Below are 17,071 nucleotides of genomic sequence, written 5' to 3'. Positions count from 1 at the left end.
TTACGTCACTCCGCCCCTCCCCGACGGTGGACGGGGATGTGGGCGTGGCGAGGGGGGGTGGAGATTTCGTGGGTTGGGCTTCAGGGGAGGCAGGACTCGTGGCAGCGCGTGTCCCAGCTGTGGGCTTGTGCTGTGCTTCCCGGTCGCTCCTGGATGGGCGGGAGGGCCTGGCGCTTCAACGGTGGGGTCCGAGAAGTCGCCCGCAGTGCAGCAATGGAGTCCAAAACTGGGGGGCCTTGACTCCACCCTCTAACCTCCTAGGCTCTGGAGGTCCCGCGACACTCCCCTTCCCTCCCGCATCCTGCACTGCGCTTCCAGTTGCGGAGTCGGGGCACGGACTCATGCCGGTCACACAAGCTCCAATGACAGGTCGGTCTGGACTGGATTAGCAAAGCGTTCGTAAGCACCGTTACTGATAGTGGAAATATTTTAGTATTTGTCTCCCATGACCCTAGGAACTGATGCAGGAAGCAGAGCCAGCACCGTTTATGAGCATCTGCGACAGCGCTTCCCTTTTTAATCTTCACAAAAATTCTTGGGGGTAAAATTGTTATTCCCTGGCCTGCTCACTTTTCCGATAGAGTATTCTCAAAAGAATGTAAAACTTGTGCCACTACCACATTCTTTAAGGAGTGATGGCTCGGGGGCTATTATTTTTTAAACATGAATTTAATAGTTGTAAGAGATGTGTACGTTCCCACATAACGTAAAATGTTAAAATGAAATTGCCTCCCCCCTTAAAATTTACATGGCTTGTTTCCTCTTTTATTTTTATTTGTTTATTTACTTTGAGACAGAGTCTCTCTGTGTCGCCAGGCTGGAGTGCAGTAGCCCAATCTCTGCTCACTGCAACCTCCGCTTCCCGGGTTCAAGCGATTCTTCTGCCTCAGCCTCCCGAATAGCTGGGACTACAGGCGCGCGCTACCACACCCAGCTAATTTTGGTCTTTTTAGTAGAGACGGGGTTTCACCATGTTGGCCAGTGTGGTCTTGATTTCTTGACCTTACTGATCCACCCGCCTCAGCCTCCCAAAGTGCTGGGATTGCAGGCATGAGCCACCCAGCCCGGCCTCCTCTTTTATTATTTCCATTCCACATCCCTCATATAATTTTGTTAAATGTAACGTTTTTATACTTAATAGTCTTACTCATACCCTAATCATACTTCTCTACAACAGAATATGATAAAAATTTGAATTAATATTTACTTTGCTATAACCAGATGAGATTAGGCATGTTCAGGGTGGTATGGCTGTAGACACTTTGCTATAACCAAAAAGCTTCAAGTATTAAAATGTGTTCTTCTGGATTAAATTCTCGTAACAATTATTAGTACATAAATGATAAAAAGAAAAAACTATATTACACATTTTGCAAACATTGCAAAAAGTAAACATTGGTGGAAAATACATCCTTTAGTCATATCTACTGGGCTTTTAAATAAATTCCTTCAGGTATCTGTAAATGAGATGATTGCTGAAAAGAGTCAGGGTTTGGTTAAAAAAAAAAAACCATATATATATATATATGTAGCAAAAAGAAGTGATTTAGAGTAGAAGCCGTAACACACTACTGTTACCAAAATTTAATAGGCTCAAGGTAAGAATAAATAATGAGCAAAGTAGTTGAGAACTTGTTAAGAGCAATCAGATGCTTGAGTCCAAGTGAAAACATGAAAATGCATTTGCAATACTCAGTGTTAACAGAAGTTGGTGAACATGTTTCTCCTATGAATCTGAATAAATGTTAAGAAAATACAAAACACAAAATGTACCCTTAATATAGAACTCTGTTACTTGGAAATAGGTTAATTATTCCCCTGGCAACGATGTTAAGTCAGTACCTGATCAGTGTCCTTGAGTAAGGAGTCGTCCTACAGTGATACCACGTGGCATTTCAAATTGTCCCTTTGTCTGGAGCATGCCAGGCTTCAAGAGTTGATGACATACAGCATCAGGAACAATGCCTGGCACTAAGAAGGTGCCTCGTGAGTGTTAATTACTCATCATTGTGCAGGGACCAGGACTCCTAGGAAGAGGAGACCCTGGCTGAAGTCAGCAGGTCAGCTGCACCACCCACATGCTCTAGGAGAGAGCCTCTGGAAAATTTGAGCAGCTGGAGGTTGATGCCCTTTAGAACTCTCTGAGTCCTTAAGTCTCCTTGCGCCCTCAGTCGTCTGTCTCAAGACCACCGCCTTACACAGCTGGTAATGCAAGCAGCTGGTAGCGGAGCCTGTGTGCTCAGTTCTGACTTTCCAGCAGGTGGCCCCACAAGTCCATTGCTTCTTAAAGGGTGCATTGCAGGTGGCTCGGTGGCAACAAATCTGAGCTTAAAGAGCTACATAAATATGTTCCTGTTCCTCTCTGCTGAGTTTGAGGACAACAGGGACATTATGAGAGAAAACAAAGAAAGAAGTATGTGGATGAGTGACCATAGGTTAAGTACTTCAGAAAGAGAAAGGCTGTGACTGTTCTCAGAATTTAGGGAATGCAAACATTGTTAAAGTCAGTACCTAAGGGAATCATGACTCAATCTCAATGTATTTCACATTTTAAATATCCTTTCTCATCAAAGTACCACCCATGTGGTCACACTTGCAACAATTCTTATAATAAACATATCTCACCTTAAACATATTGAATTCAGAATTTTTGTAATTGAGAAATTCAAGAATTGGAAATCTCTGCTCTATAACCTTTAACATAGTTCTGAGGCTAGTAAAACATAATTTTTAAGGTTATCTCATTCAGAAGATCAAGAAAGTAGACTGTTACCCACTGTAAGTCTTTTATCAGTGCATATTTATTATTATTATTATTATTATTATTATTATTATTTTGAGACGGAGTCTCACTCTCTCACCCAGGCTGGAGTGCAGTATGATCTCAGCTCACTGCAGCCTCTGCCTCCCAAATTCAAGCGATTCTCCTTCCTCGGCCTCCTGAGTAGCTGGGATTATAGACACACGCCACCACACCCAGCTAAGTTTTGTATTTTCAGTAGAGACAGTGTTTTCATCATGTTGGCCAGGTTGATCTCGAACTCCTGAGCTCAGGTGATCCACCCACCTCGGCCTCCCAAAGTGCTGGGATTACAGGCATGAGCCACCATGCCCAGCCTTTTTTTTTTTTTTTTTTTTTGCATACATGTTATTAATCCCCATGTGTACTTTCGTTTGTTTTGCTATTTATTTGGTTGCATGCCAAATCTAATTTTCACATCGTGATTTGTGACCTGATTAACCTGTATAGTTGGAACTCTTATGTCTTGTGTATCAATTGTAATATGCAGACAGCAAACTCTTAAAGAAACAATAACCACCATATAGCTGGTCTTATAATTTAGAAACATTTTCCCACATATGAGTCTGTCATCAGAAAGAACACCAGGGACTATCACTGTACACACTCTGAATGTGCCACTGTAACAGAAAATGCAAAAAAGGAAATAAAAGATGGCCGGGCATGGAGGCTCATGCCTGTAATCCCAGCACTTTGGGAGGCTGAGGTGGGCAGATCACGAGGTCAGGAGTTCGAGACCAGCCTGACCAACATGGTGAAACCCTGTCTCTACTGAAAATACAAAAATTAGCCAGGTGTGGTGGTGTGTGCCTGTAATCCCAGCTACTCAGGAGGCTGAGGCAGGAGAATCGCTTGAACCCGGGGGGCGGAGGTTGCATTGAGCCAAGATCACACCATTGCACTCCAGCCTGGGTGACAGAGCGAGACTCTATCTCGAAAAAAAAAAAAAAAGAAAGAAAAGAAAGCTTTGATTTTATTAATAAAGTAGAAGAACATTTCCTCTTTTAAAAGTAGCATGGATTATTTAATATGTTTCTTTTTAGTAGTGACATTTTCAGGGAAAGATATTATGTCATTGTATGCCTTTATAAAAGTACAGGACATGTAATGGCTTGGTCTCTGGTCTAGAAGGTTATGTGTGTCTATTTTCTGAGGTTTTTTTTGTTGTTGTTAACAAGCTGATTTTAAGAAAAAGCTACCAGGCCAATGAATCTTAATCCCCACTATGCCTCCAGAACTAACTTTCTTAGTAAATTTTATTGCTTCATGCCATGGACTAAATGTTTGTGTCTCCCTAAAAGTCATATGTTGAACCCCTAATATCCTATCTGATGGTATTTGGAGGTGGGGACTTTGGGAAGTAGTTAGGTTTAGATGAGTTCACCAGAGTGGAGTCCCCATGACGGGATTAGTGTTCTTATAAGAAGAGGAAGAGATCTTTCTCTCTCCCTCCCTCCCTACATCCCTTCCTCCCTCTCTCTCTCTCTCCGCCCTCCTCCCTTGTTCCCTCCCTCCCTATCTCTCTCTCCCCTCTAACAACACAGTAAGAAAACAGCCATATGTTAACCAGAGGCGGACCCTCATCAGACATCAAATTTGTCAGCACCTTGATATTGAACTTCCCAGATTCCAGAACTGTGAGAAAAAAATGCCTGTGGTTTAAGCCCTCCATGGCTGTGGTGTTCGGTTATAGCAGCCTGGGCTGACAAAATACCTCAATTTATAATTTCAGCTTCTTGGCTAAACACTTAGTTCTCATATTAACCCTTAAATATGAAAGGATGACCGGAAGTTGTAGTTGTCTAGTGTAAGATAAAGCAGTCAGGAACATCCTCTGAACACCTCATAGATCAGATGGGTTTTTGATTTGGCAAAGTTCCAAATAAGAATTTGAAGGCTATATGTTTGGATTCTCATATATTCTTCAAGAACGTATAGATTATTCCAGGAAGAGCCAACATTCCTGGGAGGGCAGATTTCGCAGACAAACTGATTGTCTTTGCATTTCCTCCAGACCCTCTTCTGTCTCCAATTCTCCAATGGATTTGTCAATTCTGAATGCGCCCAGCTGTTAAAGAGCAAACTCCCAAACTTCCACAACGTCTTCCTGTGCTTTGCCACTTTCACCCAGTGGATCTAATTCTGGTCCATCTAATTTCTCCGAAGGGTCCCTGGCCCTCCTCTGAGAGGCCAGCATTTGCCTCCTCCCCTCCACCTTTGAGGTCCTTCAGTTACCCAGGCCCATGGGCTTTCAGGACATCACTTCTTTTAGAAGTTAACAGGTCTGACCCAGAACTCATGTCACCTGAGGAACGGTCGGCTTTCTCATTGTGGATTCTGCTCATTTCCTTAGGGCTGCTGTACAAGGTGCTATAAATCAGGTGGCTCCAAACGACAGACGCTTATCCTCTCAGTTCAGGAGGCTGGAAGTCGAGAATCAAGGTGTCTGTCCTCAGAGTTGGCTCCTTCTGGGGTTGAGGGCTCTGAGGGAGGGCCGTTTCATTGTTTTCTCTCCTTTCGGGGCTGTGCCAGCAATCCCTGGTGTCTGCTGACTTGTAGCGGTCTCACTCCAGTCCAGTCTCTGCCTCCATCTGGACATGGCCGTTGTGTGAATCTGTTCTCACACTTGAGGCCTCAGGAAACTTACAACCACGGCGGAAGGCGAAGGGGAAGTCGCCTGCAGTGCAGGCGAAGGGGAAGCAAGCACATCTTACCATGGTGGAGCAGGGGAGAGACAGAAAAGGGGAGTGCCATACACTTTCACACCACCACATCTAGTGAGAACACACTCCACTCAGCAGGACAGCAACAGGGATGTCCGCCCCCAGGATCCAATCACCTCACACCACCACATCTCGTGAGAACACACTCCACTCAGCAGGACAGCAACAGGGATGTCCGCCCCCAGGATCCAATCACCTCACACCACCACATCTCGTGAGAACACACTCCACTCAGCAGGACAGCAACAGGGATGTCCGCCCCCAGGATCCAATCGTCTCATACCAGGCCCCTCCCCTGATACATGGGGATTGCAGTTCCAGATGAAATTTGGGTGGGGACACAGACTCATACCATATCAGCTATCTTCCCTCTGTGTATGTCTGTGTCTATGGCCTAGTAAGAAGGACACCAGTCATTGGATAGGGCCCATCCTAATCCGGGGGACCTCCTTTTACTTTTTTTTTTTTTTTTTTTTGAGACGGAGTCTTGCTCCCCCACCCAGGCTGGAGTGCAATGGTATGATCTCAGCTCACTGCAACCTCTGTCTCGCAGGTTCAAGTGATTCTCCTGCCTCGGCCTCCTGAGTAGCTGGGACTACAGGCAACCACCACCATGCCTGACTGATTTTTGTAGTAGAGACGGGGTTTCACTATGTTGCCCAGGCTGGTCTGGAACTCCTGACCTCAAGTGATCTGCCCATCTCAGCCTCCCAAAGTGCTGGGATTATAGGCATGAGTCACCACGCCTAGCCCCTTTTAACTTTTTTTAATAACTTAATTTTTTTTTTTTTTTGTAGAGACAGGGTCTGCCTATGTCAGCCAGGCTGGTCAAAAACTCCTGGGCTCAAGTGATCCTCCCGCCTCAGCTTCCTAAAGTGCTAGGACTGCAGGCGTGAGCCACCGCGCCTGGCCGGACCTCCTCTTAACTGGATGGCATCTGCGAAGACCCTATTTCCAAATAAGCCACATTCATATATTCCAGGTGGGCATGACTTTTGTGGAGACACTATTCGACCCAGGACAGATCTATACTTATTTAAATACAATTTACATGATTTTCATCTGAAATGGCTTCCACATGCAAACACTTCTCTCATTTGCACAGCTGCCATCCTCTGGGCCTTTCTCTCCTCGTGCCTCAGCTGCAGCATCCAGTGTGCTAGTCCAGTGTGTCCCTCCCGTCATTCACCACAGGTCCTTCCTACTGTATGGATGGGAGACAGAATCCCCGCTTGCCTGGCTGTGCACCCGCTGTATGCGGGGTGCTGTGAAGCGCCTCGTGTGTCTTAGAGAATTAAAGCCCCAATGCTTTATCTGCAAAAGCACGATTTAATTTTTTTTGTAACTATACCTGATTGTTATCTCAAAGACCCAGGTCTGAGGTAGAGACTAATAGAATCCTTTCCAGATAGAGGCACTCACTCCAGTGAATTTTCTGAGTTCCTGTGGGACCTAGTCAGAGTTGGAATTCATGTCCCTCCCCTCGTCTCCTGCTTTCCCCTCTCCCCCAGGTTGATGTGAAGCTCATGGCTGATGCCAGTGCTGCTAAGGACAGCTGGTGTCTTTTCAGTTTGTGTGTCCCCAGCCACAGGGGGTACGAGTTCTGGCCTAAGTGACAGCAACAGGATAGACGAAGGACTACAGGGACCAAGTGACCCCTGGATTCCTGCTTCACTTCATCCTGCCACAGTCCCCGCCCGGTAAGTCGTGTGTCCCTGCAGAGAGCATTTATGAGCACAGAAAGTGGGAATGTGCCCCCTGCTCAGAATCTGTTTCTCTAGAATGATGGCTTGTACATGTGGGACAGTATAACACCCCACACGTAGTCACTTTTGTACCTAACAAATAACCGTGTGTTTTCCAATTCCCAGCCCAGGAAGATGCTTTGAGAATGAGATTGAAAGCAGGTTGGGGAGGGTAAGGCAGCTTCTTCCTTGCTCTCTGTTGATCCTTAGTTTTGTCCCCCACCCCACCCACCCACCCAGCCTTTACTGCAGGAGAGTCTCCTTTAGGGTTGGGACCAGGCCTAACATATTTCCTGAACCTCCCTGGGTTAGACTTTCAAGCAACGAGGAACAGAGTAGCACACAGGTTGCTAAGCCTAGCGGGGCTTACCAGGGAAGAGTTTCTTACGGTGAACTGGGAGAGCACGCTGCACAGGACGGTCAGCCCCCCTCTGACCTGCAGCTGCCGAGGCACCCACACCACCCAGGCCTTTGTTCCCTGCTGTCTGTCATTCTGCTTCCAGTTTCTACTTGGATACTTCGTTTTCTTCATCTCAGGTTGAAATTTCTCAAAAGAGAGGGTGTGATTCATTTAGAAAGTTATCATTAGAACTAAACTTCCCCAGCTGGGCAGGATGTTTGCTCCAGGCTTTCTCCAGGCCACCAGGACCACCAGCCCAATCCCACATACTGATGGCTGCCTTTGGGTCTGGTGCCCACCTAGCAGAACCACACAGCACACAGTGCGGCCATCTGTGCTTGGGGAACCCCTAGAGCAGTGTGGGCATGGAGGACTTTCTGGGACTTCTCCCAGGACAGGGGCTGCACAGCTGGCACACCCCACAGGGCCTGTGGGACAGCCCAGCTCACTGGACATATAGCAGGAAAGGCCTTTTGGCCATTTTCACTGGCTAACTAGGGAAAGTGCTGGAAAGAAGCAATCAGCAGGAGGCAGAAGGTCCCCGTGCCCTCTTTCTCCACAGTTTTGGGATCAGGTTGGGACTCTCCCTGCATCGTAAAAACAACTATTTTTATCCTCAAGTTAAAAGCTGCCACTGGACTCAGTGCATGCTTCTCAATTCCATGGTCCTCAGGCAGCATTTTTATCCTAGAATCTAGAGGGGCCAACCTGGGCAGAGAAGTTCAAGTAGGCAGTTAAGAAGATGCAAACAAGCTTACAGAATGAAGCCCTTAAAGTCTGTAAATCATTACTTTGAAGGAACTCCAATTATTCCCATGACTACCCTCCCCCCAAAACAGCAGCAGCAGCAGCAGAATCTAGTCTAAACATTTTTTATGGGTACTTCTTGCTCTCTGGTTCAGAACAATTATATAATACCTTAACTCTAAGTATGTTAAAGAAAGTTAATTTAATGAATTCAAAAAATTGGCTGCAATCTCCTCCAATTCAGTGAAATCTTCCTGGACTACGCCACAGATTTTCACATTCAGAAAGCTCAAAAGAGCTTCAGAACATAAGGCATCGCTTTTTTCCACTAATATTTACAGGCTTTTTACAAAGGTCAACAAAAACATCACGGAATGAGAGTAAATCTCATTGCGGCTGTGGTTAGCGGTTAGATCTGTCATTCTGGCTTTTTGTCTTGTGTTGTCATGTCTGTGCCTTCCGGACAGTATGTTCTCTGTTTTACTGCAGTTATTTTTAGCCATACATATATTTTTTCACTAGAGATAGGGTTTGGCTGCCATGTGTCTGAATAGCAGTCTTGTGATCAGCTTAACGCTGCATTTTTCTTTTTTAACGTTTGTCTTTTAGAGATGCATTACTGTTGATGTGTTAGAGTGGCACATAGATGTTCAAAATAGGACATTTTTGGAAAGACTGTTCTGAAACATCACTATGTGTCATGCCAGCACAAAGCGCCAACTAACACTGAACTTTGACCTCAAATACTGAACTAGCCATGTGCCCGCCTCCATATGAATTTAAAGAGTATGTGAACAAATGAATGGTTGGATGAAGCTACTCTTTCTTTGCTGCTTTCCTTCTCTGCTTCAAATCTTCCTCTCAAGCAGGTTTATAGCTGCAGGAAAGTTACAATGCTTTCTCTTCCCCCAGCTCTTCCCGCACTGGCAAGCAGAATTATATATATATATATATATATATATGCACACACAGTGAGATTACATATATAAAATATGTATTGGCTGGGTGCGGTGGCTCACACCTGTAATCCCAGCACTTTGGGAGGTCGAGGCGGACAGATCACCTGAGGTTGGGAGTTCAAGACTAGCCTGACCAACAGGGAGAAACCCGTCTGTGGTAAAAATACAAAACTAGCTGAGTGTGGTGGTACATGTCTGTAATCCCAGCTACTCGGGAGGCTGAGGCAGGAGAATCACTTGAATCTGGAAGGTGGAGGTTGCAGTGAGCTGAGATCATGCCATTGCACTCAAGCCTGAGCGACAAGAGTGAAACTCCATCTCAAAAAAAGTATATATGTATTGTATATGTGTGTATGTACATAGATGTGTATTTATATATATTTATATAGGCTGAAAAGGCTTGAGACTCAAGATTATAGTTACTTATAATCTGAGACTGCACATCTGAATAAATGCATAAAACTACTTTTGCAGATTATAAGTGCTTATAGGCAATCTAATTCTATCCAAGGCAAAAAATAAGTATAATCACTGACCCTAACAAAATTGCAACACAGTCCAAAATTCCTGCCATAGGTACAGTCCTTGGACATAAGGAAAGAAAGCTCCTTCCTCGATTCATGTGCAAGTTTTGAGATGCTAGACCAATTGCCAGCTGGGTGTGATTGCTGTTTAAATAGCCTTCACATGGTTCTACGCTTTCAGGTGTACTTGAATCTTTAGATTGTATCTGAAACTAAATTGTGGTAATTTCCCTTGAGGTTTCTTGCAGTAAGATTCTAATCTTGAAATTAGATTCTTATTAAATCTAAGAAAAATGCAGAAATGCCCTTTAAAAAGCACTATCCTGTTTCAGAATATAAACAGCTTTAAAACCTTTGATAAGGGCCAGGCACGGTGGCTCATGCTTGTAATCCCAGCACTTTGAGAGGCCGAGGCAGGCAAATCACAAGGTCAGGAGATCAAGACCATCCTGGCTAACACAGTGAAACCCCGTCTCTACAAAAAACACAAAATTTAGCCAGGCGCGGTGGCGGCACCTGTAGTCCCAGCTACTCAGGAGGCTGAGGCAGGACAATGGCGTGAACCCGGGAGTCGGAGCTTGCAGTGAGCCAAGATTGCGCCACCGCACTCCAGCCTGGACAACAGAGCAAGACTCCGTCTCAGAAAAAAACAAAACAAAACCAAAAAACCCCTTGATAAGAAAAGGGAAATTGAAACCATTAAAAGTTCCTGCAAATATCCAAAGTTCTGTGTGCCTTAGGCGATAGCAGTCTACCCAGAACCAGAGGAATGGAAGAAAGCAGGAGGCAGGCCAAGCGCCAGCCCACGCCCTGTGCCTCATGTGTTACCACACAGAGTCTGTAAGCAGAGACTGGAGAGTTTCATTCCTTCTTCGGCCATAGCAAAATAACCAAATGCACAAAGAAATGTTCACTTATGTGACTGCATTTCTGTTTGCATTCAAATATTTGGCACCGTCAGTGCCCAAGTAAGGTTTTCAAAACAATGTTTGGCTCAGAAACATCACTTATCATGAAGTCTGAGTCAAATCAATGTATTACCTTTCCTGGACCCATTTGCTTTATTTAAGGTCTTACCTTTACTTAGGAAATGAAAGCCACGCTGAAAAATCCAGGCATAAACAGGCAAGTTGAGGTGTTTTTCTCTCTCAGTACCTTACAGTCAGCCACACACTTGAGACTTGGTTTCCAAAGTAATTTATTTCCATGTATTTTAGGTGCCTGGGGCTGTGGTAACAAATTGTCGCAAACTGGGTGGCTCACAAAGCCCAGAAACGCATTGTCTCACAGCTCCAGAGACCAGAAGTCTGAGGTCAACTCACTGGCAGGGACACGCCATCTCTGTAGCCATGAGGGAGAACGCTTCCTCCCCAGCAAGCCTCGGGGCTCCTGGGTCATGCCACTCCAGCCTTGGCTGTGTGTTCACATGGCCTTCGTCCCTGTGTGTCTCTCTGTGCCCCTCCTCTTCTTATAAGGACAGCAGTCATTGGGTTTAGGGCCTGCCCTAATTCAGTACGACCTAATTTTAATGAATTGCATCTGTAAGCCCTATTTCCAAATAAACCCAGGTGGACGTGAATTTTGGGGCATGCTATCCTGAGTCGCGTATTATTTACACAGGTTACAAAGCACATTCTGTGTTCCTGGCCTCCTGAAAGCCACTTTGACTCAATCCTCCAATGGCTGCTATTATGGTTTGGCTGTGTCCCCACCCAAATCTCATCTTGAATTCCCACGTGCTGTGGGAGGGACCCTATAGGAGGTAATTGACTCATGGGGGCAGGTCTTACCTGTGTTGTTCTCGTGATAGTGAACAAGTCTCATGAGATCTGATGGTTTTAAAAAGGAGAGTTTCCCTGCACAAATCCTCTTCTCTTGTCTGCTGCTTCGTGAGACGTGCCTTTCACCTTCCACCATGATTGTGAGGCCTCCCAGCCATGCGGAACTGTAAGTCCATTAAATGTCTTTCTTTTGTAAATTGCCCAGTCTCAGGTATGTCTTTATCAGCAGTGTGGAAACAGACTAATACAGCTTCTATGCCCAACCATGTCTCATGCTGCAGAGTCAGCCAAACAAACCCGCTAATGAGCAATGTTTAGGGCAGCTGAGGTTTACTGGTAGTTCTAAAAGGAAGAAGAGAAATAAAAAGAGGAAGAAAAATTGATGGGAAAAGGGAAGAAAAGAGTGTTTAGCAGAGACCAGAAATTGTAGTCAGGAGATGACAGTGTGAGCCCCTAGCCGAGGGGCTGACTCTCAGGGCACAGCAGCCTGCCCTGGGCCAGCGTGAGAAATGAATGCTCCAGCCACCCACAGTACCGCGGGTGAGTTGCTTTAAGCCACACATTTGAAGCACAAAAGTGTGAGTGAAATGATGCCCTAGACTGGGCTTCCAGTAATTTCACTGCATGGAACTGTAGTATAGAAATGGCTAGTTCCGTGGGGCATGCGGCAGATAACTGCCATTCATCCGCAGCGTGCTGGGAGCAGGGCTGGGGAGTCCTGGCACAGATAACACAGAATGCACGGCCTCTCTCAGCCCACTGTCTAGAGCCTCGTGGCCCTTGAACACAGGAGTCCCTCCTTGGAAGGCCTAAGAACACAACCAGTTATCTACACACGAGGAAGCAAGGACAGCTTGACAGTGACACTTGATTGATGGTTGATTAGCACCAAAGAGAGCCCAGCCTGTGCTAGGATATTGAAGCCAAGTTGGAGAAGTTATCTACCATGAAATTAATAAAATCCCCCACAGGCTCCTTCTAAATAAGCAATCACTTTTGTGCCTCACTTTTTTATGCATAGTTTTGTGTTCCTTTTCTTAGGGCAATCCCTAAATTGCAAAACCTTCAGGTTGCATAAGCCTGGTTCCAGCCTTGGGCTAATGAAGGAGGGCAGAGCTGCTCAGAACCATCAGGCAAAGACAGCCAAGGCACCCCAGCCCTGGGTCCCAGCTGCTGCCACAAATCACTGCCCAGGATGTCACATGGGCCCCATTCGAGAGGCTTCTGCCATCTCCTGATTCAACCATGCTGTCTATTTTCAAAAACCATTTAGCTCTTCATTGTACTTAATTTGACAAAATAAAATGTAAGAAACCATCTGTGCTAGCAGCTCCACCACCACTTTTAGCTTAGGATATTGATGATCTTCGAGAATTATCTCAGTCCATGGACAATCTCCTGGGAAGCTTTAAAGAGTACAGCCATATCCCCAGTGCCCCAGAAAGGCTAGGTAACTGGAATGTGGTGCAGCAGGAGCGTCAAGACACTCCTGCCCCTGGGGTGTCTCTGAGCCCCGTAGGTTGAGGACCACTGACTGAAATCCAGGCCTGCTTTCTGGAGCATAGTGGGCCATAAGGACGGGGTGTCTGGGAAGAAGCTAGGGAACTTTCTGCGCACTCAGGGTGATGGGTCATGGGGTTCTGGGCCCATGAAGGAGTCAGGGAGGCAGTTGGGACATGGGCGGTGGGGTTTCTTCTTCCCATCACTCCTCCTTGGTTTTCCTTCTTTTGGAACTACGGGTCCAGTGAGGCCTTGGAGTTGGGAGTTGGGTAGGGGGAGCAGGAGCAGGCGGGGGCAGAAGTGGGCGGGGGCAGAAGTGGGCGGGGGCAGGAGTGGGCGGGGGCAGGAGTGGGCGGGGCAGGAGCGGGCGGGGGCAGGAGCAGATGGGAGCAGGAGCAGGAAGGGCTGAGGCTGCTGGCAGGGCCTGGGGCCTGTGGCCAGGGGCATGAGGACCAGGCCCAGGCAGAATTCGCTTGACCACAAGGGCACTGCTCTGGGATGCAGCGTGACCCCAGGCTGGAGAGGCAGCCAGTCTCCTGCTTGCATCCCAGGCCAGCTGATGCTGCAGGGCTGTGAGCGTAGGGAGCACCCAGCTCAGCCTAGAGGGGATGGTGGTGCCCTCAGGTGCTGGAGCTGACAGGAGGGCCAGGAGACCTGGGGTCCGTGTGAGGCCCTGAGCCACCCCATTGGAGACACTGAGAACTATGGGGGACATATGAGATGAGCAAATGTATCAAGTCAAGCTGACAGGAGTGCTGTGTGGCTAGAACATGGGCGTAGAGAGGAGCTGTGTCCTTACTTCTTAGTCACTGTTGGGTAAGACTGGAAACATATGGGTGACTGCTAGAGTCTGAACGTATGTATCCTCCCAAAATTCATATGGTGAAGCCTAAATCCCCAATGTGATGGTATTTGGAGGTGGAATCTATGGGAACTACTTAGGCTGTGAAGGTGGAGCTCTTACGAAGGGAATTAGTGTCCCTATAAGGGGATGGAGAGATCAGAGCGCTCTCTCTTCACCAGGTGAAGATATAACCAGAAGGCGGCCATCCATAACACAGAAGAAGAGTCCCCACCAGAGCCAGGCCACGCGGACACCCTGATCTCAGACTTTCAGTCCCCAGAACTTTGAGAAATTAATGTTTGTTGTTTAAGCCACCCAGTTTGTGGCATTCTTTTAGAGCAGCCTGAACTAAGACAGAAATATTAACATAAACTTATCTTTCAGTTGGGAGGCTTAAAAATTCCCTCAGTACAAGTGAAGACAAGTTCCCAGTTAAAGATTTTATTGAACAGATGGACTCAGTTGTTAAATGCTGCTGGGAACCCTGAATAAAGTTTATTTCTCTTTAAAACACATGTTTCCTGTTGGATGAACAAGGGCCAGATAAATTAAGTCATGAATTCAGGCAGGTAACCTGGTCATGGATTATTATTCAGGGTTTCAAGCTGTGAACAGTTGTTGTCACTCGCAATTCCGGTGTCACTCTTCACTGTGCTTCTAAAAAGAAAAACAAATGAATCAGAGCTTGGCTTTATGGACATGAGGAACTCATCCGTAAATTAGCCCACAATGGGATTCAGCTGAATGTTGGATGTGTTCCCATTTCCCCTTTAAGTGGGCTGAAAATCCATAGGAGACAGTGGAAAACCCATTTGCATTTAGCACCTGCGTTTGTCTCATAACTGTATATTATTATGCTCTTTAGATGTTGAAAGTACCTGGACAACTTTCCTTCCTTTGGGCAAATAAAAGGCATATAAAAGCTGTGTGTAGAGTATTAGCTTCCTGTAGCTACTGTAACAAACTAACATAAACTTAGTGACTGAAAACAGGAGGCATTTATCCTCTTACAGATCTTGAGGTCAGAAGTCTAACATCAAGGTGTTGGCAGCGCTGGTTCTTTCCTGAGGCTTCAAGGGGAGGATCCACTTCCTTGCTTCTTCTAGCTTCTGAAGGCCACTGAAATTCCTGGGCCTGCGGCCCCTCCTTCCATCGTCAAAGTGCATCACCCAGTCTCTGGCTCCAACCTCACACCCAGTTTTTCTGACTTTGACCCTTTGGCCTCCCTCCATTCTAAGGGATCTTGTGATTTCAGTATTGGGTCCACCCAGATGATCCAGGATAGTCTCCCATCTCAAGATCCTTCACTGAATCACTTCTGCAAAGATTTCTTTGCGATACGAGGTAACATATTCACAGGTTCCAGAGATGAGGACATAAGCATCTTCGAGGAGGAGGGGGTCACTATTCAGACCCCCACACTGTGAGGTATCAGTGGAGAAGTCTGGGCAATGCAGTCAGTTCTCAGACCCATCCTGCAGTACCCCGAAGGACCACTGGGGGTCTCTTGCTCCCGCACAGCGGGTTTTTGCTTGGATGGGGGATTCGTGTTGACTTGGCTCACATGAACAGAAAACCTTCCTTCTCTCTTTCCCATTCCTCCTCCTTCCTCTTGTTAGTAACCACCTTGTTTTATGTGTGTGACAAGATGTTACATGAGACTTCCTGTCGCCTTGGAGTTTCGACAGAAAGTTCTAAGACCAGAATAGAATAGGTCCGAGTACTCTGATATCTCAGCATGAGGGGCTAGACCAGTCAGCAAGGCTTGCAAAGGAGATGCCTAAATTGGGTCCTACCAGGGTTAGCCCTTCACCTCTCCCCAGGCCCCTGGTTACCAGCAAAGCTAAGACTATTTAGAGAGGTTGTCTTAGTCTATTTGGGTTGCTATAACAAAAATACCACAAACTGGGTGCCTTATATACAATATAAATGTAGTGCTGACAGTTCTGGAGGCTGAGAAGTCCACGATCAAGGTGTTGGCAGATGTGGTTCATGGGTGGTGACTTCTCACTGCATCCTCACACGGCTGAATGGGACAACAGGGTCCCTTGGGGACAGTTATCAGGGCACTAATCCCATTCATGAAGGCTCTGCCCTCATTCCCTAATCACCTCCCAAAGGCCCTACCTCCTGTTCCCACCTCATTGAGGATTAGGTTTCAACATATACATATTTGAGAGACACAAACCTTCAGCCCATGGCAGAGGTTGGAGGCAGGTGAAGTGAATCTCTTTGGGGTGAGCTGTTGGGGTGCTAGAATTTGCTCTCCTCTCCCCACCGGGAAGGAGAGGAGGTGCTTGGCCTGCGTCTACTGACGTGAGTTTGATTGATGCTGGAAAAGCCTGCAGATGAATGTCTATGGCTGCTGGCTGCCCTAGGAAAGCAGAGAGGAAGTGGCTGGGATGGGACTGGTCTGTTTGCAGAGTTTCCCATGGGCCAGGGCCTCGACTGAATCAGCCAGTTTGGGCGGCCATGACAAAGCACCATAGGCTGGGTGGCTTAAAGAATGGGAGTTCATTTCTCATAGTTCTGGAGGTTGGAGTTCAAGATCAACATGCTAGGAGATTTGGTTCTTGTTGGGGACCATTTTCCTGGCTTGTGGCTGGCTGCCTTCTTGCTGTGTCCTTTCATGGAGGGATTTGGGGGTTGGGGGAAGAGACAGAGAGAGAGAGAGCACACGCTCTGTTCTCTTCCTTTTATAAGGACACTAATTACCTCTACTGTAGGTTCTCCACCTTCATGACCTTGTATTAGGTTATTGCAAAAGTAATGGCAGTTTTTGCTTCCTTTTTTCTTTTCTAATAATCCTAATCACCTCCCAAAGGCTTCACCTCCCAATACCATCACATTGGGAGTTAGGGCTTCAATGTGTGAGTGCAGGGAGGGGTACACAAACATTCAGACTATGCACCACTCACAGGAACCACCTGGAAGGGGCAGGGGTAGAGGACACAGGTACAAGCAGCCAGAGGAGCTGTCAAGGAAATGGTAGGAGAGACACTCAGCTTTTGGAGTGTCATCTTTGAAGAGCCTGTAAAGCATCCCTTG

General features: G+C 46.6%; 1 long non-coding RNA gene across 3 annotated transcripts; it reads left to right on the top strand.

Annotated features, from left to right (window-relative positions):
• The first annotated feature begins 70 nt into the window (after nt 1-70).
• LOC117062376 lies at nt 71-16,694 on the top strand. Of its 3 annotated transcripts, XR_004428340.1 has the most exons (6): nt 71-369; nt 6,321-6,505; nt 7,094-7,223; nt 9,025-9,201; nt 11,519-11,660; nt 14,203-16,694. It is a non-coding gene; the product is annotated as an uncharacterized LOC117062376 (long non-coding RNA). The 3 variants fall into 3 exon arrangements; XR_004428343.1 differs by lacking the exon at nt 6,321-6,505 and having other exon boundaries at nt 9,123-9,201; XR_004428339.1 differs by lacking the exon at nt 6,321-6,505.
• The last annotated feature ends 377 nt before the right edge of the window (nt 16,695-17,071 follow it).

This window comes from Trachypithecus francoisi, unplaced genomic scaffold (genome assembly GCF_009764315.1).
Source record: "Trachypithecus francoisi isolate TF-2019V2 unplaced genomic scaffold, Tfra_2.0 Contig01474, whole genome shotgun sequence".
Lineage (NCBI taxonomy): Eukaryota > Metazoa > Chordata > Mammalia > Primates > Cercopithecidae > Trachypithecus > Trachypithecus francoisi.
Note: the sequence above shows the minus strand (reverse complement) of the source record. Positions and strands in the feature narration are given on the sequence as shown.